The sequence below is a fragment of the Diabrotica undecimpunctata genome, chromosome 1, assembly GCF_040954645.1.
Source record: "Diabrotica undecimpunctata isolate CICGRU chromosome 1, icDiaUnde3, whole genome shotgun sequence".
Classification (NCBI taxonomy): domain Eukaryota; kingdom Metazoa; phylum Arthropoda; class Insecta; order Coleoptera; family Chrysomelidae; genus Diabrotica; species Diabrotica undecimpunctata.
This window is the reverse complement of record NC_092803.1, coordinates 186,745,588-186,770,814: the sequence shown is the minus strand read 5'-3', so window position 1 is coordinate 186,770,814 and position 25,227 is coordinate 186,745,588. Positions and strand designations below refer to the sequence as shown.

The following is a 25,227-nucleotide window of genomic DNA, read 5'->3' as shown; positions in this document are numbered from 1 at the left end:
TGTTTAATGGAAGATTTTAGGAACTGTAAGCTAGGTTTTATTTACGTTTTATCTGACAAACTCAAAAAGAGATCTCGCTTGCCATGGGACAGTGAATACCTTTGTTTAATCCAACAATCACAATTTTGACTTGTCAGTCACATCAACCAATTTACGAGTCCTAACAACTATATGTTGGAACAAGCAGTTATCTTGAGAATGTAATGCCAATTACATTCCAATGTAATGTAATGCCAATTACATTCCAATGTAATGTAATGCCAATTACATTCCGGAAATACCAAAATTCTTTTATTTAATTTTTTTAATTGTAAATATGATTAACATTTTTATGATGTATGGAATTATTTTTGCATCTTAAATATATATTTTATATTGATTACTATTTAATTAATTGTTTGATAATCGAAAACTGCCGACAACTAAATATTGGAACATTTTTTGCTTTTCCTCACGTTTCTTAAATTTTATCAGCCTGACACAAAGAAAGCTTTGAAATCAAACATACGAGTAGGTAGTTCGTTGTCAACAATAATTGATACGGGTCATTTGAGTATGAATAAAGACAACCGTCAGTTTTATTAAGAGTTAAATATATAATAATGGAACGGGGAAACCCTACTGATCGAAAAGTTCGACAAAATTATTATTCATCAGTACCATAAAGGGAAAACAATGCGTACAATTTCCAAATGTAGCAACAACTACTGTGTTTAATATAATTATTAAGAAATATGGTGAAACTGCCAGTACTGATGTTTGCGGCAAAAGCTCAGGCCGTCCAGCTGTTTCTCAAAGGAGTGTAAAGCATTTAATTGGAATACGTAAGTCGGGAAGAAGAAATACACTGCAAGAAGTAACTGCTAGAAGGAATAAAGAAACTGGGATGAATGTTTCCAGATAATCGTGTCTCAAATATATTCACAAAAACGGTCTTAGTTTTTATAAGGTATGTTTGATAGATTCTTCATTACGATATAAATTTTCTATTTTTTGATTTATTCCAGTGGGCCAAAGAAAAACCATTGCTGACGGAAACTCAAAAAAGGAATCGTACATTTCAGCTAAATCAAAACTTTCATGGTTCAAACATAACTGGGACAAAGTTATCTGTAGCGACGAAAGCAAATTTGATGTCTGCGTGGGAGATTATCGAAAGCGTGTGATTCGGCAAAAATTGTGATTCGAGAAGCATTCCTTTAGGATTTTCTCAAAAGAACTACGTTACAGGGCATCATGGTGTGGAGTTGTATGTCGGCCAAATGGTTGGGAACTGGTTGATATATTTTATTGAGGCCATAGTAAACGCAGCCAAATATCAAGGTATCCTTAAATATTCGTTTCTACCAAGTGCGGCAAAGTTATATCCATCCGGGGATTTTATCTGTCAGCAGGACGGAGTCTCATGCCATACGGCTAAATCTACCAAAAAATGGATGGAATAACATGAAATTAAAGTTTTGTCACATCCTTCTAGAAGCCCAAATCTTAATCCAATAGAAACACTTTGGCACAAAATAAAACAACGCCTAAGAAATAACCTTCAGCGTACTTTGCCACAACTACATGCTAAATTACAAGAAATATACGATAGTTTCACCCCTGAATACTGTGAAGGCCTAGTTGATACAATCCCTAATAGAGTTCAGGCTGTTATTCAGCTAAGAGTGACGTCCATCCATCCAATGGCACTACAGCCCAAATCGGGCCTTGGCCTCCTTCAACAAGATTCTCCAATCATCTCGATTTACCGCTGTTCTTTTCCATGACCGCGTTCCCAGGCAGTTCCTGGCATCCTCATCGACTTCGTCTTCCCATCTCTTTTTAGGTCTTCCAACAGGTCTTTTCCCTGCATTCTTGCATTTAATAATTTTCTGGGGATTCTATTCTCATGCATGCGGACCACGTGCCCTGCCCACCGTAATCTCTACATTTTAGTGTGTTGTGCTACAGTTGGTTCGCTATATTGCTCGTATATTTCTCTATTATACCTAATTCGCCAGTTGTTGTTTTCACTTATTGGGCCCAGGATCCTACGTAATATTTTTCTTTCAAACACATCTAATGCATTGGCAGATTTCTGTGTCACCACCCATGTTTCACAACCATAACTTACTATGGGCCTGATTATTGTTTTATAGACCCGGATTTTTGTTTTCCGGTGTACCTCTCGCGATTTGAATATGTGGCCCATCGCGAAATAGGCTTTATTTGCCAGCATAAGCCTTCTGTTTATTTCCGGTTCTTCTGCATTGCTTGCGACCAGATTCATTCCTAGGTATGTGAATCTATTTACATGTTCTATATCGTCAATAAAGTGTTGTTGCACCGGTCTATTTGATCTGGTTTGTATGAGTAGTTTTGTTTTATTTGTATTTATTGCTAGCCCTATTGCTTCTGCACTCTGTTTCAACTCAACGTAGGTTTCTTCCGCTGCATTCACTGTTCTGCTCATTATGTTGATATCATCGGCGTATGCTGCTAGTTGGGTAGACTTGTTTGTAAGTATGTTATTTCCGCTCACCGTCAACCGTCTAATAACATATTCAAGAACAAGATTAAAGAGCGTTGGAGCTAGTCCGTCGCCTTGTTTCAGTCCTTGCGTTATCGTAAACGCATCAGTGATCTGTCCCTGAATAATACCTGTGCTTTTGTTTCTGTCATTTGCACTAGTCGTATTAATTTTGATGGTATGCCAAATTCTTCCAATATATTAGGTAGAATTGTTCTATCTATTGAATCATAGGCTTGTTTAAAATCTACAAAGAGATTGTAAACGTCCATGTCATATTCCCATGCTTTGGCTAGTATTTGTTTAACTGTAAATAGTTGGTCAATAAGAGTGACGTAACGCCTTATTAATTTTTATTTTAATTTGTTAAAATCCTCTTGTTCCAATATTTAGTTGTCAATATTTTTTGGCTATCAAACAATTAATTAAATGGTAAAATCAACATAAAATATATAATTAACCTGTAAAAATCATTCCACAAATCATAAAAAATGTTGTTAATTTCACATTTACAATTAAAAAAAATTAAAATAAAAGAATTTCGGTAAATTGGTACTTATTTTATTCGCAAACTAACTGCTTGTTCCAAAATATACTTGTTAGGGCTCGTAGATGCTCATAGAACGTTAATCCTTAACACAAAAGTGTCCCTCGACACTATATCCCGGAGTGTGTAACTCGGTCACTAGAGGAGCTGACAATTAAATTGATTTAGCATTTCATTCAACTTCTGACAATCTATATAGAAACAAGAATCGGTCGAGTGGTAAAGGTCTGATTTTCAATTTCAGGTCCATGAAAACAACCGCGGGCTTTAGCATTCGACCAAATCTTATTTTCTAGGCGAGTGTCAAAAGTATCTATGAATTATGCAAATCAGTGCCTCTATCGACAGAGTTACAAACCTTGTCCATGTCACGAAGGAAATCCAAGACATCATCTCGATAAACAATAACATCCATGCTGAACTGCACATTGTATTCCTAGACCTTAGAAGGCCTATGATAGTGTCATAGTCAACAACCTGTGAAAAGCAATGGAGTAGATAACACCTATGTACATAAATCCCGTAAAACCCACGTAAATTTCATGAGACAATACGCCGTTCTCTCCTTGCTCCTTTACTGCCTCACCAAAAAAAGCGTCAAAAATGACCGGAATTAACCTAAGCATTTTCTTATGGGATTTTACATAGAATCATTATTTTTTTAAATTTTTACATTTTTACAAAAAAATGGAATGTGCAAAAGCTGGAAGATGCGACAATTGCAGAACGGTACTCGGAAAAACATCACCAACAGACTAAGGAATCAAAATGCAAATGAAGAAGGCCAGACAGATATAGACTCCTGCTGGACCAGAATAAAGGAAAACATTGAAGCAGCAGCGAAAGACGAAATAAGAACAGAAATTTGTGCCCATAAAAATCATTGGTTTGACGATGAATGCAAGAATACAACATAAGAAAAAAAAACGCTGGAATATGGCATTGATACTCATCACATATTTATAGACTACAAAGCAGCCTACGACTCTGTGTATAGAAGAGAAATGATCAAAGCAATGAAAGAGCTAGGAATACCAAATCAGTTGGTAAATTTAACAAAACTAACTCTTAAAAATTTGAATGCAGAGTACGAATTCAGGGGGAACTGTTTGAACCTTTTAAAACAAATAACGGGCTGCGCCAGGGAGACCCTCTGGTTCAATATATGATAAATCAGTGCAGACGCTGATTATATCAATATTTTTAGGAGAACGGAAAATGCTGTACGAGAGACGTATGTAGCATTAAAAGAATCAGCTACAAAAATGGGTTTAATATTAAACACCAACAAAACGAAGTATATGAAAATAAGCATGCAATCACAAATCCTACAACCACTCATCAAAGCAGTGAACGAATTTGAATACCTGGGAGTGCTCCTTAAAACTGAAAATAATACTACCGCAGAGATAAACCGCAGAATTTGCACGGCCAACAAATGCTATTTTGGGCTCAATCTCCTCTTTAAATCCACAATTATATTTAGAAATATAAAAATAAAACTCTACAAACAATAATACGCCCAGTCTTAACATATGATTGAGAGACCTGGACTCAAACAAAAAATAATGAAAACATGTTACAATGTTTCGAAAGAAAAGTACTAAGGCGAATTTATGGAGTAGTGAATGACAATGGAGTGTTCAGAAGACGATACAACTTCGAACTTTATAGAATATACCAGGAACCTGATATCGTAAAACATATTAAGATAGGACGTCTGAGGTGGATAGGGCATGTAATGCCGATTTAACAAAATGGCCCAGAAAAACGCTCCTTGATAGACCCATTGATCAGAGAAGAAGAGGAAGACCCAGAACAAGGTTCCTTGATAACATCGATGAAGACATGAGAAATATGGGAATACGTGCTTGGCGGAGAAACGCGATGGATAGGGACGACTGGAGAGAAATTTTTGAGGAGGCTAGGACCCACGCTAGAGTTGTAAAGCCAGAATGATGATGATAATACGCCGTTATCTCCTTGCTCCTTTATTTCGCCACCACAAAAAGCGTCAAAAATCAACAGAACGTATCTAAACGTTTTGTTATGGGATTTTAAACAGGAAAATACGCCGTTCTCTCCTTGCTCCTTTACTAACTTTGTCATCCAATAAAACGTTTGGTGTTTGAAGCTGAGACGTCAAATCATTAGTTGGAAAAAAAATCCCAAATCAATATCGAACGGTTTGGAAACAGTTTTGTTCATCAGTTTTCAAATGGCTTATAACTGAGGGAATAACTAACCAATCGATATAATATAATATACTTAATACAAAATATAAATAAATAAATAATACAAAATCATCAATTTTAATAAAGCTGATAATAAACCTTATAAATATAGAAAAATCAATAATTATCAATCTAAATTTGTTGCACATTCATCATTTTGAGACTAACATTTTAAGTAGTATGTAATTTAACTTGGACATGTGATGAAGCTTGTATTGTTGCCAATATTTCTTTAGTAGGTGAATGTTGAAAGGAATTCAAACACATGACAATGTAAGCGCCGGCATTCTGAAATATGCGTGTCTATTTTCACAAATTTTGATTTTTTTTAAGTGCTTTTGGCGACTTCTCACACTTTTGGGTCCGATATAAATATCTTTTGGAACTACTACAATATTCATGCATTTTAATGTAAACATACATTACATGAAATTTCGCAACAACAATTAATATTCTACTTTTAGCACATCAATCAAAATAGCTGAATTATGCACCCGATTTGTTTACAATAGTTTATAGAGCAAAGATTATGTTCACCAATGATTCAAACGAATGTGTCTAATTATTTAAACATTTTGCCAATTATAATATGAAAACAGATTTTTGTAGTTTAAAATTATAAATTTTAATCAATTCGCAGACGACTTTTTTTAAATAGAATCGGAAAACATGTTTACCCTATTTGCCGATATTTTTTGTACGAAAGGCGATAAATTATCGGTTTGTCTTAAACAGTTGTACCCGATACAATCAACAGTAAACGCAAGTAACCAAAATAGAAATTTGGCACCAGACATACAACAAAAAACTTAGCAAGGGAATAAATAATTCTCTTTAATTTTATTAAAAACCACAATTTCAAATTTATCTAAAAATATCAATAAAATCGTCAACATTAAACATCTTTAAAACTCATGAAAACATGTATTAAGTCATTTATTTAAATATAAATGGAAATTTGAAAATATAAAAAGTGTCAAAACAAGCCAAAAAATTGTGATAACGGCTTCTTTGTTAGACATTTCGAAGCAAAGACAGTTGTTTAAAAGAAAAAGTTAATATGATTAACCGATATTAACAGATATGATTAACAGATAACACAAAAATTTTTTATAGACAATTTACCAAAATCTGCCTAAGACAAAAGCCCTTTAAATTGTCTATGAGCAGCAACATCGAATCGCCAGACCGTCTTCCAGATTTGCTTGAGAACACATTGCAAACAAACATGCAACAAACAAAAAACGGCTGTTTTTCAGAACCATCTGACAATCGGACCGACAATCCGAGTACGCCAAATAAATATTAAAGACATTGGCCGAAGCAAGAGCGAATACATCAGCAAGTTTTTTAAAGAAAACAACGTTGACATAGCCACAGTTCAGTAAACACACACTGCTGACAACTCCAACTAAACAATTTAGGTCAAATTCCAGTATTTAGATTAGTAGCCCCACTCTATCACCACCACCAAAAAAAAATGTTAGCACCATACACTCTTACTCAAATCAAGAACTCTTCATACTGGCAAAAGTAATAGACAAAATCACAATAGTTAGTATAAACAAACCATCAAGCGCAATATGGCCACCAGATGTGCTATAACCAATGCAACCTCCAAGGTGAACAAGTAATTGAATGAAGCTAAAGCATCTTGAGACAAAGCAGAAGCCAACTCTTTTCAGCTAGATGACAAAAAGGCTGCAACACTGATCTAACATTTATATTCACCACAGACGATTGCCATAACCTAGTCACCAGAAAAATTCTTGATAATTTCCCAAAATCACAGCATAGGCAAGTAATAACAATTAGAGGCATTACTATTTCCATTATAAACTCAATTCCTCTGTCTAGATGGAACTTTCGTAAGGCAAACTGGCATAAGTATCAAACTCAATTGGAAAACAATATCAGACATATCGAGCCTAAGGTTGAAAACTACATAAGATTTGCCAAACTCATAATTTTTTTTTGAGTGTGTAAAAATCTTCTAAAGACGTTTGTCGGATTCGGAGTAAAAGAATGCGCCCTTATGAGTCATGCCCTCGGGTGAGTCCATGATGCCCTGCCTACCAACCAAAACCACCTTCAGCCACACACGTGCGGTTAGTCTTGTTTAAACCGTCCTAACACGCATGCGTGGCTTCCTTCTCTTCTGTATTTTCCTTTAGCGTTTATTCATGCTACCGTTCCCTTTCCAGGATCTCTTCCCTTTTTATTATTCTAGTTAGGTCCCAGGATTTCTTTGTATTCATTTTCTCCTCTTCTCCACTCTCATTAGGTTATTCGCCCTAACTTCTCCCACCCTTTCCTATAGCTACGCCCTCTCATTCATGAACCTTTTGTAATCGAACATACAGTGTTCCGCCTTGTCGTTAATCCCGCAGTTAACACAGATACCGTTTTCTTGCTTCCATATCCTTACCAGGTAGGCTCTGACAGAACTGTGCCCCGTACGGAACTGTGTGAAGAAGTAGTTAGTCTCCATATGGTTGTGTCCTACCCAGTCTCTCACGTCCGGTATCAGTGTTCTTGTCCATTCAGCCCTATGATCGTTTTCTCACTCTTCTTGCCATTTCGCGTTGGTCACACCTCTCTCGTCTGCTTTATCGTTTTCACCCATGCCGTACGTGATTGCTCTTTCTCTCACTAGTAGGTGAATTGGTGGCACCCTTGTTATCACTTGTAAGGCAACTACCGAAGTCGCCTTATATGCGCAGACGACCCACAAGAGCGCCTTCCTCTGAGCTTTCTCCAGAATTCTTCTGTATTTTTGTTTATGCATTACTTGCTGCCATACTGAAGCTGCGTATAGTATGGTGGTGTGGACCACTTCCATGAGAATTCTCTTTCTACCTGTTCCCGGACCTCCTATGTTTGGCATGATCTTTATTAGTGCCGCTGTTCTTTCACAGCATATATTATGTGTTCACTGAAGCACTAGTGTCAAGTATTCCACCCAAATATTTGACTTTCTTGACAGGTAGGATATTTTCTCCTGCCACAGTAAAGGAGATCTGCTCTATCGCTCTTGGACCCTTGAAGATTATGGCCTTCGTCTTCTGTGTGGCTAGCGTCAGTTCTCTCTCCTCTATCCACATCCAACTTATAATTACATATTCAAAAAAAAAAACACATTCCACGCAGTTTAACCAAATTCTACATTCCATGCTGGACCAAAGAATGTATTTTATGATCAATACGAACAAATCAGAAACCAAGACGTAGCTAAAGTCTCTAAATTCTGCAAGAATCACCAGGTGGAAGGAAACTCTAAAGAAACCTAACTTCCCACGGCAGTCACACTGTCTGAGATCTACTTAAAAAACAGGAAACAGACATCCCGACAACTAACCCTTCATCACCAACCTAGAAGATATAGAGAATCGCATTGCCCGCCTCTCCAAACCTGTCATAGAAAAAGTTCATAAAAGAGAAGTACGATATCAGCTCAAAAAGATCAAAGCTGCACATCAGAGAAGCCTGACAGTCATGAAGCAAATTGAACGAAAAACTTTTCAATACACTAGACTTGATTAAGTGTCGCCAAGCTGCAGCAGTTAACAAAATAGAGATAAAGGCTCTTTGCCTTGATGATGAAGATTGGTGATAAGGGACAACGCCGATACACTATTTTCACTGCTTTTCCAAATTCCATGGTAAATGTAATTCACCAGATCGAGTGCTTGGAATCTGGATGGTCGTCCAAAATGGTCCTCTGTGTTCGAAAATCGTGACGTCAGGTGGAAATAACGTATTTTGAGCATCAGCTCCTTTAGGTACAATTTACATCTTAAAGTCTTAATACAATTAAAAATATATCTCAATACTAGGTAATGGCAGTATCTAATATTTAACATTTCTTATCGTAATCACAATAGGAGAGAATGTCACGATGTTTAAAAAATCACGCTTTTTAAAAATGTTTATCCAGCTGGCAATTATAACAGCCATTATCTTTTAATTTGTTGTATTACTGGGTCAGTTAAAATCGGGCGAACAAACGATAACAGATGTCACCAAAAATTAAGTCGTAATTTTAGCCAAAATATACTAATTCGATTTTAAGAAATAAATTATCAGCAAAAACCGGATCTTAACAAGACAAAGGTGACAATATTTATAAAATATATTTTCATTTGATTGTGTTATCTCTAATAAAACATTGCGTTTACTAGTGCTAATTCATTCATAAACTTGGATCAAAAACATGGATTTTTGTCCTAGATGCTACTGACAGGGAACTAACTATTTCTTCAACTAAAGAAAAAATAATTAAAGCTAAAATAACGCTTTCTTTTGGAAAGATATGCCAAGACCTGCTACTATTTTTATTTTACTAATTGACTTGCCATAAGGTCCCATTTAAAATACTGTCACAGTGGCGCTGTAACGTCATCTGTCACAGAGGAACGGACTTTTGACTAGCACTGTATATGGGTGTGTATTCCTTTGGGGGTTGTTACTCTAAACTTCTCAGGTTACTCATTTATATCCGTTGGATTATTCTATGTGTCAGTTTTATAAGTCCAGTATGATAATCAACATTTAAAAAAAGAGAATAAATAGTACTGTGATTAAAAACAAATTAACCTGCCAGGAAAAAGTTCTTCTTCTTGCAGTACCGTCTCCTATCGGAGGTTGGCTACCATCACAGCAATCTTTACTTTGTTGGCTGCAGCTCTGAACAACTGTATTGAACTGCACCCATACCACTCCCTTAAATTTCGCAACCAGGAAATCCTCCTACGTCCCACATTTCTCTTTCCCGAGATTTTTCCTTGGATTATGAGTCTAAGCGGAGAGTACTTTTCTCCTCTCATTATGTGTCCCAGATATTCCAGTTTTTTCGTTTGTATGGTTTTTATGACTTCGCATTCCTTCCCCATCTTCAGCAGAACATCTTGATATGTTACTCTTTCTGTCCATGGTATTTTCCACATTCTCCTGTAACACCACATCTCGAATGCCTCAATGTTTTTGATGTTTATCTTTTTCAGTGTCCAGGCTTCCATGCCGTACAGCAGAACGGAGAAAACATAGCACCTTAACATTCTCGTTCTTAAGTGTATATTTATGTCCCGGCTGCATAGGAACTTTTTCATTTTGACAAACGTTTGGTTAAATGGTTAAATTCACATTGGTGTATAGCTTCTTTGTTACAATCATGAATTTAGTCTTTTTGATGTTCAGTTTTAGACCATACTTATTGGTATTGGTGTTTATGTTTTCCATCAAAAACTGTAAATTTGCTAGGTTATCTGTTACTATCGGCGTGTCATCAGCGTATCGTATATTGTTAATTAACTCTCCGTTAATGTTCATACCAATGTTTTGCTCTAGGAGCGCTTCCTGACATATTGTTTCGCTATATATATATTGAATAATAGTGGAGAAAGCACACAACCCTGACGCACACCTCTACGAATCTCAATTTCTTCGGTTAACTCATTATCAACTTTGATTTTTGCTGTTTGTCCCCAGTACAACCTGGATATAATGTTAATGTCGCGACTGTCGATAATTTTGCTTCTTAGGATTTCATACAGCTTTTGGTGTCTGACTTTATCAAAGGCCTTCTCAAAATCTATGAAACCTACGTAGAGGTCTTGGTTTACATCCAAACATCTTTACATTAACACACTCAGACCAAACAAAGCTTCCCGTGTTCCCAGTCCACATCTGAAAACAAATTGTGTGGCGCTATGTCCTCTTCTAATTTATTAAATATTCTTTTGTGAATTATTGTTAAAAATACTTTTAGTGTGTGGCTCATCAATGCTATAGTTCTGTGGTCTGAACACTCTCTGGCGTTATTCGTCTTCGAGATTGTGACAAAAGTAGAGGAGAGCCATTTCTTTGTTATGATGCCTGTTCTATAAATTGTGTTAAAGAGGTTCACCATTATTTCGAGTGCGTCGTCGTCTATTAGTTTCAACAATTCTACAGGAATTTCATCTGTTCCTGCAGCTTTACCTCCTTTTGTGTTCCTTATAGCATATTCTACCTCGCTTTTTAGGATTTCAGGCCCTGTTGTGTCGTCTGTAGGTTCTGCCACTGCTCTTTCTGGTCTTTCGTCTGCAAAAAGTTCTTCAATGTATTCTGTCCATCTTGACGGTTTTTCATTTAAATCTGTAATTATTTTACCTTTTTTGTCCTTTATTATGGATGCTTGCCTCACTTTTTTACCTGTTATTGCCTTGATCTTTTTATGCATGTTAAAGCTATCGTACTTTCTATCATATTTCCTTGCAGTTGTCCAGAACCCAGTTCTCTTTGGCTTCTCTAATTTTTCTCTTAATTTCACGGTTCACTTCTTTGTATTTTGTCTTGTTGGTTTTATTTCTTCGCCTTTCATCCATGAGAAAAAGTTATAAATGTGGAATAACATCAAAATTGATGAGTCCACAATTATATATGAAAAATATAGCCTAAAAAACAATTGAAATCGAGAAAGTAAATGTCTGATTATTTTAGAGAGTAAATATCTGATTATTGTAGAAGAGAAATTTGGTAATTACATTATACATGTTTTTATTATTGTTCCGAGTAGAGATTTGTTTGGTCTGAACATACATAGTACTTTACTTATCCCAACGTATTATGTTAAAACGTGATATGTATTATTGTTATTAAAGTAAACTGATAGCAAAAAATTTACCCTTGACGTAACGTTCCGGTTTGAATTTCACTATTACGTATCGAAAATACACAAAATGTCAGTGTGAAGGTCGCATTTTCCTAGTTGTAAATAAAATAAACTTTATCGTACTAATAAAGCTACTGACGTTGAGCAATGTTGTTGCCAATTTTTGAATGGTTCACTGTTCACTACTCCAATATGCTTAACCACGTGAATTACAAAAGTGATAATACAGAAAAAACTGACTAATATAAATGGCTCTTTCTCTGCTATTTGGAAATTTTCTATACAAAACTGTCCTAAGCAAATTAAATCTATTATATCTTTAAAAACCCACACATTTTTCATTATTTTTGAGTTATAGAAAATTGTATGTAAACCTGTGACAGGCGTCTATTGTAGTCATCCAAGGGAATGTTTTTATGGACAAAAACAATTGTTTTTGTTTAAGTTTAATTTTACAGTATTTTTAAGACTAATTTTATAACATAAAGTCAGTCAAAATAAAATATACAAAACAAAAAACATTACTTCTGCTATTTAATAATAACAACCGATATTTTAGGTTAACATAATACTTTGAAAAATCTGTACTTTTGAAGTAATTCATCATCATCATCTTGGTGCTACAGCCCTTAGAGGACCTCGACCTTCTCAAGCTTTCTACGCCATTCTGTTCTGTCCCATGCTTGCATGTTCCAGTTGCCGACTCTGATCTTCTCGGCATCTTGTGTTATCCCCCGTCCATCCACCTCAGCTTTGGTCTACCCCGTCTTCTCATTCCCACGGGTTGCGCTGTTAAAATCTTTTTTATCATGTTCGATTCAGGGGCCCGGGCTACGTGTCCTGTCCACTGCAGGCGGTTTCGCTTAATTATAGTGGTAATATCTTTACCACCAAACGTATGCTTGTAGATATTCTGCAGTTCAAAGTTATATCTACGCCTCCATATTCCGTTCTCACACGCCGCTCCGAATATATTGCGTAGCACCTTTCTTTCAAAAATCGATAGAGCGGATTCATCTGTTTTAGTTAGCGTCCATGCCTCTAATCCATATGTGAGAAGGGGGACTATCAGTGTTCTATACAGCCTTATACGAGTTTTTTGAGACAGACGTTTGTTAGCTAAGTACTTTGATAGACCATGATAACACCTGTTTGCAATTATTATTCGCCTTTTTATTTCCTCAGATGTGTTATTATTGGGGTTAAACGATGTCCCTAGATATATGAAGTCTTTGACTGCTTCGAAGTTTTGGTCATTGATGATTAAATCTGCGTCAACATTTCCAGCTCTTCTGTTTGTGTTAGTCGCCATGAATTTGGTTTTATTTTGATTTATATGTAACCCCATTCGTTCTGCTGCTGCTACTAGCTCGATTAGGATTTCCGCAGTTCTCGCCCTGGTTCTTGTTATAATGTCCACGTCGTCTGAATATGCTAGAATTTGGACTAATCTATTAAATATTGTTCCCCTGCTATCTAAATTAGCGTCTCGTACAACTTGTTCTAAGGCGACATTAAAAAGCTGACACGCCAGCGCATCTCCCCGCCTTAACCTGTTTTGACCCTGTTTTGAATTTTTACTGCTGATAGCATCTTCGCCATTGTCACTTTTATCAAACATATGAGTTTTTTTGGAATTCCTAACTCATTCATAGCGTTGTAAAGACTTGGTCTTAAGACACTGTCACATAGCGCTTTAAAATCGACAAAAATATGATACATATCTATGTTAAACTCTTGCGCTTTTTCTAGGATCTGTCGTAGTGTGAAGATCTGGTTAATGGTTGAATTCAAAAATGGTCAAAATGTTTGACAATATCTTGTATGCTGTATTTAGGAGAGTTATTCCGCGGTAATTATTGCATTCCAGTTGGTTTTCCTTTTTGTGTAACGTGCAAATTAAGCCTAAGCTCCATTCTTCAGGCATTTGACCAAATTTTACAAACAATTTCTCGCATCACCATGGTGAGCTGCTGATGCCATCGCTGCCTGGGAATTTGTGGTTCCTTAGTTTTTCTATAGATATTTTCACTTCATCTACCGAGGGGGGTTCCACGAGTTCCTCATCTCGGTATTCCAGCTGTTAGTAGGTTCTCCTTCCAGCAACTCTCGAAAGTGCTCTACCCATCGTAACAGGATATCCTCTTTGTTGGTAAATAAGTTACCTTCCTTATCATTACAATAGTTGATTCTCGCTTTGAATTCTTTTCTAATAATATTTATTTAATGATAGAACTTTCTTGTTTTTCCGTGACTCATATGGAAGTAATTAATATTAATTATTTATACGATGCCTTACAAAAAACAGTGTTAATATTGTACTTCAGTAAAAAGCTTTAAATTAACTTATTTCTCAAAAACCGGTTTGAAGAAGATCAATTTTTTAGAAAACAAAAATGTTTTCAGATCAACAAAAAACAAGTACTGGCAATTAAAAATCCCATGACCACATTAAATCCATGATAAACAACAATATTGGGGTATATAAAAAATAATATATATATAACAACAGCCAAGAAATATAATATATGACAAACCAAATGTATGACATCTAAATACCCACTACGATGTAAAATCGAAATTGATGGAAAAATAATAAAGCAAGAATCAAGGTTTATATATCTAAGAATAGATATAACTGGTTACGGAGATGTTGAAGAAGAAGTACAACAACACAGCTTAAAAGCAAGTAAAGCGTCGGGATCTCGTTAATGACACAATCTGGAAGAACAAACACCATAGACAAGACACAAACACAAGAATCTATAAAGCAGCAATTAGACCTATATTAACATACACGGCGGAGACAAGACCTGACACATCTAATACGAGACGACTACTAGAAACAACAGAAATGAAAATTCTTCGACGAATATCAGGGAAAAGTCTTGAATAGGGAGAGAAGCGAAAACATAAGAATAGCATGCAATATAGAAGACATAAATGGAGGGGTGACAAAACGGAAACAGGAGTGAAACGAACACGTTAGTAGAATGGCAGAGAGTAGGATAGTACGAATAGCACGAGATAAGTCACCAAATGGACGAAGAAGTATTGGCAGACCAAGAAAAAGATGGTGCGATAATTTAAACAATTTAGGAGGCTCATATTGAAGAAAAAACAGGCTTTAAAGCCTACATACAAGAAGGAAGAAGAAGAAGATAACTAATCGGGCAAAATGAAAAATTCTAGACGAATATTCCCATTACTGCCAATGAATTAATACTCTAGGAGCCAGGGGGGTTTGGGTAAGCACTTATATGTCTCCTCGGTACCTTGCCGTTTTTTTTTTGTTTTTGATACGTAGATTTGATTTTTCAAGGGTACTAGGCTAAAAATCCGTCAGACAATTTGTTATTAATAATTTAATTGTTTCAATTTAAGTTAGCTGTTTTAAGGACGTTTTTACCACTATATTTTTCATATTTTTACTTGCTGTCTAAACTACAAAAAAGGGTATTCAAGAAATTAACTTTTAAAAAATTATACAAATATGACGCCCCTTTCTTGAATATCCCACAAATGAACGGATTTTTATTACTAGCAAGTCGGAAAACAACATCACCTAGACAAGAAACAAGAAAATTAAAATTTCAAATCGATAAAAACAAGGAAAACCATCGTTTATCCACCAAATTACACCTGTAAAGGGCGGTTACGAGTTCAAGACTAATTTGGCTTAATTTATTAGCAAAAGTAAGTAAATCTAGTGATAAAATATCAGTTAAAAATTAAAAACAAAAATGTATTGCATGCATACCTTGCTAAGTTTCACAAATAAATTGATCTGCGTTCTGTGGATTGCTGAACAAACAACATTCATTCTGATACTGGACGGCATTAAGGATCCTTGGAAACTACTTGCAACGACCGACGTCTAACACCCAAAGTTTTATTCAACTCTTACTAAGTATTAACAAATTAGAGAAAGTACATTTTAATTACTTTGGTTACGAATAATTCCGAAATTCACTAGAACCGGATTAAAATAATACTGGTACTGGACGACAATAAGAACTTGTTCCCTATCGGACTTCGAATCACAAACTGTGATTAGGAAAACAACAATCGTTGTATTTATATTAAAATTTTGTAAACATACGAGGGCGGCAGCTAAAATTTCTGAATATCTCGGTACTGTACTTATGTTAAAATTGTCATTTATATTGACTTGTTTGTATCAATATTTATAATATATGTAATAGGGAGTCATAGGAGATGTTTCTACATTTTTGTTGTGATTTTCCGTACCTTTTCTTCAGCTATTTTCCCACCTTCAGGAAATTTACGACGCGGTATAGCTCCAGTTATGAGGTCTACAATCTGTGTCAATCGATTAAAACAATGTTCCTTTGGTAGCTACAAGAACTGTTTCTTCGGAATTTTCACAAAATCAGGTCACTCCCAAGACCAAAAAGGGAACTTTGAGTAGGTAAATTGGGAAGAATTAGCAACTTAACTTGATAAATGGCTTTTAGTACAAATAATGCAAGTTTTATCTGGGCTGTAATAAACACAGTTAAGCAGTGCACGCCTCCTTCTTCTTCTAATGGCGCTACAACCCTTTGTGAGTCTTGGCCTGCTTAACAATGTTCTTCCATTCTGCCCTGTCGGATACTTTCCTTCGCCACTGCCTGATGTCCATGGTTTTAAGATCCCTCTCTACGTCGTCTATCCATCTTTTACGGGGCCTTCCTCTTGTTCTATTTTTCCTTGGGGCTTCCATCTCTGGACTACTTTTACAGCTCGATTATCTGGCATTATTACTAGGTGACAAAGCCAGTTTAGTCTTTGTGACTTTACAAATCTTACAATATCTGCGCTCTGCATTAGTTCATCCAGCTCGTGGTTCATTTTAATTCTTCACGAACCATCGCTGCATTGGGTTGGTCCAAATATCTTCCTTAGTATTCTGCGCTCAAATATTCTCAGTTGATTTTCATCAGTGGTTGAGAGGGTCCACGTTTCACATCCATATGTGACCACTGGTCTAATTACTGTTTTGTAGATTCTAAGCTTAGACTGACGATTCAGTAACTTACTTTTCATTAAGTCTTTGTATGCATAAAAACTTATTACCGCTAAGAATCCGTGCTTGTATTTCTTGACTGATGTTGTTGTTATTTATTATTGAGCCTAGGTAGGGAAAATTGGGGGCATATTTGTAGGTATGGTTGTCTACCTTCAGATTCTCATGTTCATTCAATTTTGTGCACTCCATATATTTTGTTTTGCTTTCATTTATATATAGACCAAACGTAGCAGCTTCTCGCTTCAGTTCTATAACTTTTTCACTTAATACCCTTTTGTTGCGGCTTATTATGGCAACATCATCCGCATATGCGCATATTTGCATTGATCTTGTATTAATACAGCCGTTTATATCCAGTTTTCTAACAACAGCTTCTAAAGTTAGATTAAAAAGTGTTGTTGATAAGGCATCACCTTGTCTAACTCCATTTTCAATATCAAAGACCTGCGTCATATCTCCATCTATTCTCACCATAGCTTTGGAACCCTCCAGAGTTATTCGTATAAGTTTAACCAACTTATTGGGTATCCCTAACATAGATAGTTGCTTTAACATCTTTTGTCGATCTACTCCATCAAACGCCTGTTTGAAATCGATATACAAGTTGTAACTAGGTATGTTATATTCAACACATTTTTCATGTATACCTCCTAACATGTATTTGGTCTATAGTTGACCTCTTTGGTCTGAAACCACATTGGTATTCACCAATAATCTCCTCCAAAAACGATTCCAGGCGGCTGTATATAATTCCTGATAATATCTTGTAGACGACATTTAAAACTCTTATGCCCTTATAATTTTTGCAGAGTCGTTTGTCTCCCCCTTTGTACGTATGAAGTATGATTCCTACTTTCCAATCTTTTGGGATGACTTCTAGTGTCCATATGCGGTCGATAAGTTTATGTATACGCCTCCATAGCGCATGTCCACCATTCTTTATCAGTTCTGCAGTTATCCCATCTGTGCCAGGTGCTTTGTTATTTTTTAGATATTTTATGACGTTTATCGTTTCTTCCAATGTTGGTTGTTCAAATAGTTGTTCTGCTGTATGGTGAATTATTTCTTCATCTTCGTTTTGTTCTTTTTCTGGGTTTAACAGCTCTTGAAAATGCTCCTTCCACCTTTTCATTATTTCCTCTTCCTCGCTGATAATTGCCCCATTTTTGTCCTTGCAAACTGTTGATCTTGTCATGTATCCTTTGGTGTATTGCTTGGTTTCCTTGTAAAATTTTCTAGTCTCTCTTCTGTTATTATATTCTGTAATTTGTTGTATTTTTCTATTCAACATTTCTTTCTTTTTCCTTCTACATATTTTCTTTGGATCTTTTCTGAGTCCTTCGGCACTTCAGCAGTGCACGCCTAGCGAGTATCAAAAAAAGTATATCCCTGGTAGGTGTTAAAATAGTGATATCAGAATTTTCTCAAACCTAACGACCCAAAAATCGCAGATCAGCGTATCTCTAGCCTAAACGCAGAATGGCAACAACTTTTATTGAGTTTTCTGTTTGTTCCTTTAATATACCTATACTCCAGGCGTCAGAGACAAAAATGCTACTGAACCTCTAAAAATTGTAGGAACAAGCTGAATTTTGCTGAGAGAATGTCGATTCGTCTCGAAAACTCGACGGTAAAAATTCGATATCTTTTGATCAGTGTCCTATCAACAAAAATCAAAATGCTTTTTAAAGAAGAAGAAGAATAAAGCTTTTGTATACAATTTTTGTATTTTACGGCAAATGAAGTCAGTTTGTAAAAAGCTGTTAAATAAATAAACGTTGCGCGTTTTTTTATTTTTTACGATTCTCATGAGTCAATAAAATGTATCACTTCCATTGACCGGTCACTATGGAATTTTCATTGAGAGAACCTAATCTTCAAAACCTATAGCATGAATATTCGATTTTGAGTTTTGGCAATAAATATGAGGCATTTCAGATGGGCCTAAAACACGCTGAATTTAAACTTCGTGTGGTAAACCTGACTAAACAATGTAGTCTTCGTTGAAGCATTTCCCTTGACGTGTATTTCCCCACATTTCAAATGCCTCATATTTTTTGCCCAAACTCATTCGAAATTTCATGTTATGGTTTTGAAGATTAGGCTCTAACAATGAAAATTCCACAGCAACCGGTCAATGGAAGTGATTAATTTTATTGATAGCATGAGGATCATAAAAAATGGCAAATATCGCGCAACGTTTATTTTTTCAACAGCTTTACAGAAACTGACTTCATTTGCGCCATAATTCACAAATTGCATACGAAAGCGGCTCTCTTCACCTTTAAAATGCATTTTAATTTTTCTCGATAGGGCACTCCGATCAGAAAACATCGAATTTTTACAAACCATCGTATTTCATCCATTAGCTGATTGCGCCTCCAATGCTTATTATAACAGTAATCGGGACTGTAATTGCAGTCAGTGAGACCTATTTAGGGCAGAAACAAAGTCTACGACCGAACTCGCGTTACTACTCGGTCCCCTTACATCGTTACTCAGACTGTAGACTCAGAAGAGTCTAGTACCACTCCAAGATATTTGGGTCTGTCACCATGTTCCAATTGTTGTCCCACCCAAGATTTAGTGAACTTTGTTTGTAATAGGTTGAAATCCATCATGTTTAAAGAGTCTTCCATTGTCGACTATATTTGTGCAAAAGTTTTACCTTTTAAAACGATACCAAGATCGTCAGAGTAAACAAAGCTCTCAGCTTCGGAGTACATTGGCTGGTCGTTCGTGTAGATGTTAAATAGGGACGGGGCCAGAACGCGTCCTTGGGGTAGGCCATTGTTCTGAGTTGTGCTCTTCTTTCCATTTAGCACAACGTACCTTGGGTAGGTCATTTTTCTGAGTTCGCCACCTATTCTTCTTTCCATTTAACACAACGTAGAAGCGTCTATATAGAAATAACCTAATGATCTTTACCAGATCGTATTCAAGCAGAGTGATATAGATCTTAGTTAGTAGTAGTATATTTCTGAGACTTTGACGTTCTAAAACGAGTTCGCTAAGGATTGATATCGTTGCAACTGATACCATTCAACGAAAAAGTTGAGAAAGTCTTTGAAATAAAATTAGAGAATGTACAAAGAAAGATCTTCTAAATACCACAAAACGCAGAAAAGTTTCATATTTAAAGCAACGTTGAGAAATTCATGATATTCTATACCTAAGATCACACTGGAAGGTAAAAAAAGAGGGAAAGAAGAGTGTAAGAGTGGTTACCAATAACGCTTTCATATTCTTAATTCAACGACGAAGAGGATGAACGGCTTAACACATTAAAAGTAAACTGAACTAAAAGAAGGAAAAGACATTCTAAATTAACAAATCATTTTTTTGCCAAAAAACTTTAAAACATTCCTAAATTACCCAAAACATATCATTCGTGACCTTTAAAAAACATTGATCAATAAGCGATTTTGTTTTTTTTTACCATTTTACTGGAAAAATATCGTAAACAGAAAAGATTTCCAAACAAACATTTATCATTGTGTTTCTCCAAATATTTGTCAACATTTAAATTTCTGATAAATATACTAAATAAAAACAAAAGGTTTTTCCTTCAGGGATCAATTACCGATACGAGGGTGCTGCTAAAATTTCAGAATATAACGCATATATTTATTATAACCATAGTAATCTTCATCTAACTCGCATTACTAAGCATAGGCTATCTTTATTAATCTACAAATGTTTTTAATATGCTCCGTGTGTTATATAATCCTCCCTAAATATTTATCCTCAATCATCATCATTATCACGGTAATACAGCCCTTGAGGGTCTCAATCTTCTCAAACTTTGATCATATGTCCTACAGTGATCATCAGATATAAAACATGGACAATGTTTCTTAATGTATGTAAGGTCACTATTTATGCAATACTTAAAAACTGATATAAGCGTATAGTTAACGTTCAATTTCTGAAATTTATGAGTTTCTTTATACTACTAACATAGTTAAGGAATCGAAATCAAATTTTGGAACATAACTGGAACAGAATCTTCGTATCGTTGTTATTTATGTGAAGCAACACAGACTAAGTTCAACGATATTGATGCAATGTTAAAAACAGCCGTAAATGCTGATCATTACAAACTAGGATTGTCAACTCTACATAAATGGATTCAGCGATTCAAATGTTGCTTTCATAATATCGAAAGTACATCTTGTAATAAATACAGGTGTATAGTATATTTGGTACTAGTCGACTAAGTGAAAATTCTTTCGACTAGAAAGAAATTGGGTTCCTGTGAGATAGGAGTTTGATCCAGGAGCTTTTAGAGAAACTATTGTGGCGATAGTGTGTGCGAGAGACGCTGACATGCAGAGGAAATAGCAGGAGTGTGTAGAGCAACTGAAAGTACAAGCAAAAGGTGGGCAGATCACAAGTCGTAAGAAGAAATGGAGCCAGTACAGTGATTTCATTTCAGAATAAATATAATCTTTTAATTCAGATATACAAAAATTAAAAGAAGTAATATAACGTGAAAGAAAATTCTTTGCCTTGATGTAATTTAAAAAAGAAAACAGAGAAGAAATCTTTTAAGTATTTGAATAAAAGTCAAAACAATTATCAATAATTTGTATAGGAATTTAAATGAATTTGTAATTTTAATTATGCGGATAAGCGCATATGATTTTGATTAATATTTCAGTAAATTGACTTTAATATTTTTTTGATTCTGTTTTAATAAATTATTTAAAAGTTTAGTATCACAAAATTATTTTAATTTATTTTCCTATTGTCCATCCTCTCCTAAAAGGCACCTGCTTAAAGAATACTTTGAAACTACTTATTATAATTAACGATAAAAGGAGTCCTGAGATCAAATTTTAATTACAATTAATTTATTTGTTTTTGTAAAATTAAGCCTAAAGCATATTAATTCAATTAAACATATAAGAGGTCCAAATTTGCAAATCATAATTATTAGTATATATATTTTGTCACTTCGATTTTTACTTCAGAAATTGTTCTCAAAATAATATTGTTATAGCAGTTAATATAATAGTACAGTTGACTGACCACATAATGTACCGAAAATACATACATATTTACAAGAAAATAATGCAAAAACCACTAATACAATGGTTAAAATTTGTCAGCCCATCTAATATACATACCAGACAAGAAAACAAACTGTCCTCATTTTTATCTTATCAGAAATTTCCTAGAAAATTATGTGAATTGGAAATCAATTTGCAATGGAAAAAACTTAAACTAAGTGGGAAAATTCAAATTAGTTTTTACCATATAAAACTTTATAAAGTTATTTTTAATGCGGAAAATACCTTTAAAACAAACTCTTGCTGATAAAAACTATGACATATAAATACAATTTGAATCTGGCGTAAGTTTTGAAGTTTTAATAGCATCCACTTTATTACGATTCTATAAACTTCAATTTCTAATTTTAGTTGTATTAAAATAAAATTAGAACAAAGACTAGAACAGTGGAGACATGCGCTAAGGTTTGAAGCTTAGTATGACAAAAACAGAATATTTAGAATGTTCAATTAAGGATGGAATTACTACTATAGATAAAATGATATATTTGGATGGTGAAAAATAACAGTTTTAAGTGTCTAGGAGAAGAATTATAGAATAACAAGAAAACATATGGATGCAGTACTGTAAAAGCGGGATGGGTGAAATCAAACGAGTATATGCGATGTGTTCTCCAATCAAACTGAAAGGAAAATTTCATAAAACTGTAGTAAGGCAATCTAAAAAGAAAAATAAATGTATATAGAGTAAATGAAAATACTTAGATAGATGAGTGAACTGACGAAAAGGGATATTCATCATTCAAGGGGTCATACACCATTCCTCCATCTCAAGGGTTGGTCTCTCGTCTCTTTGTCTAGATTCCTTGAATTTTACTACTAGAATATGTTGTGCATGGTAGCTTTGACTTGTTCTGGTTAGATGTTTTGTCCACGCAGGTATCTAATTTTTGTTGCAGTTATTTGGTTTCAGCCAATATATCACTGCAATGTATATTTCTTTGTTCTTATATAGCTCAACATTATATCGACAATGTCAGGTTCCATCCTCGTTTATTGATCCTAGAATGTTTCTCAGGACTTTTGTCTCAAATATTTAGTCTCACACACATATTTAAAAATTGAATTATCAAGGTTTTGTATATTATCATCTTTGCTTTTCTTATTAGATAGTGACATCTAAAGTGTCACAGTAATAACTTGTATTTAGGAGCATTACTTTTCAGTTTATCTGTTCTGATGTAGGTATCTCTTCATATTCTTCAATAAAAGAATTGTTAAAGGACTTCATACCTTCATAATTCTGTAGTTTGTCCCTATCATGAGCTTGGTTTTATTTTATTTAATAAGTAGACCCATATTTTATACTGCGTTGGAAAACGCAGTGAACATCTCCCTGGACATATGGGTCATATGTGCAACAAGGTCTATGTCATCTGCATATGCCGAAATATGCACTCTCGGAAAACAGGAAGGAAATTTGTATTAGTATTCTTTTGAAGATAAGAGCTTTTGGCACTCTAAATAGCGACTCTGTCTCTAGTCATTTCCTCATTACTGAGTGTTGTGATTTTTTATTATATAAACAACTGTCTCTTTCCATCGGCTTCTATCCAAAAGAGCTGCATTCGTGGGTAAGAGAATATCTTGCCTCTGACTTCCTGCACTTGATCTGACCAACGAGTGGGTGAGTGACCTCTACCTCTACAACCTTCAATAAGTCTCTTAGGAGTATCATTACTTCTTACAATATGTCCGAAGGCACTTGTGAGAGGAGAGTCCCATCTCAACATTAAAGTCTTGGAGGATTGAGTAATTTATTATGTGTTCATCAATTCTTTTCCTATCTTGCCATTTAATTGTCCATGTTTCGGATATGTAACTGAATATAGGAGAAACTTTGATTTGTCAAGTGATGTTCTCATTATATATTCCCCAAAGAAGTTACTTGGATGTTAAGAAGATGTTACTTAGAACGTTAGAAGTTACTTAAGAAGAGACTTAGAGATAGAATACATCCTTGGGGGACTCCCCTACTAACTTTAAAAGAATTGGACTTATGGCAATAGCAATAGATTTAATAACGAAATTCTTATTGCTAGAAGACATTTCCGTCAAATGATAACCTCTCAAAATCATATCTTTCATAAAGTCCTTTTCCAATATCATCAATATTTTATTGTGCAGAATATCAATAGCCTTTGAATTTTTAAAAGAAACAGACAAAAATGGAACAAATTTTATCATTATTAAGAATCACTTGAATACCTATATGATTTACTGTTGATATACAATCTGGCAATACATGTGAACAATTTTTTTTAACCTTCATTATATACAAAACTTTGATTTTTTTCATGGAAATAAACTTCTCTTATTACTAGTATGTATAATGATAAAATTTATGGGGAAAGAAGCAAGCAAGCTCTTTTCCCATCTCCGAACAATGGATCTCATGTATGAACAGAAATTCCAGTATTCCAGTCAGTATTTTAAAGATACAAAGAAAACAATAAAGTTCAGCTGACTTTAGACTTCATTAATTATCATATAATAATCACAAAAGGGATAAAACCTTTTCACAACTATCTAAATAAAATTAAATCAAAGACAAATCCCTTATGTAATCTTTTAAATATTTTGTACTCAAGTCAGGTGCACATTAGATTCCTATGAAAATTGACATTTGAAATATTTAATATTTTATATAAAATTAAATATTCTTACCTGATGTGGCACTGTGAGACGTAAAGCGAGGCAACGGGCTTGGGACAATAACATCCTCAACTCTTAAGCCCTAAAGAGAAATATTTGTTTAAGGTAAATTCATTTTTATTAAGCAAAAAAAATTAATCACACCACACCTTATGATTTTGGTCTGTAGAGATACAAAAAAACAACTCCGATGATTAATAGTTCGCAATAAACTGAATCAGGAAGTAAAGGCGGAATTTATATAAGCACGAGTGTTCTAATTGTATAATTTGAAAGCTAAATATAGCATTCAAATTTGTTGTAGATCGTATAACCTTAAAACATTTAATAAAGTACGTCTACAACTTGACCTAAGTAATATAACAACAATTTAAGAACTGTAATAATAAAAACAAATTGCGTAAATACTATATATTAAAAAAAATACTCACTGATGCTTGGCTCTCGGAACTCGGGTCACAAGTTAAAAATGAAAGGCTGAACTTAAACAAACAGCGTTGCCAATTATCCTTGTACTGTA

General features: G+C 34.7%; 1 long non-coding RNA gene across 1 annotated transcript in view; it reads right to left on the bottom strand.

Moving 5' to 3' along the window:
- LOC140432721 (uncharacterized) overlaps positions 1-24,789 on the bottom strand; it is a 29,336-nt gene extending 4,547 nt beyond the window's left edge. Inside the window, exon 1 of the long non-coding RNA XR_011949837.1 lies at positions 24,720-24,789. This is a non-coding gene — a long non-coding RNA (uncharacterized lncRNA). The remainder of the gene's footprint in view (positions 1-24,719) is intronic.
- Between the last annotated feature and the right edge of the window lie 438 nt (positions 24,790-25,227).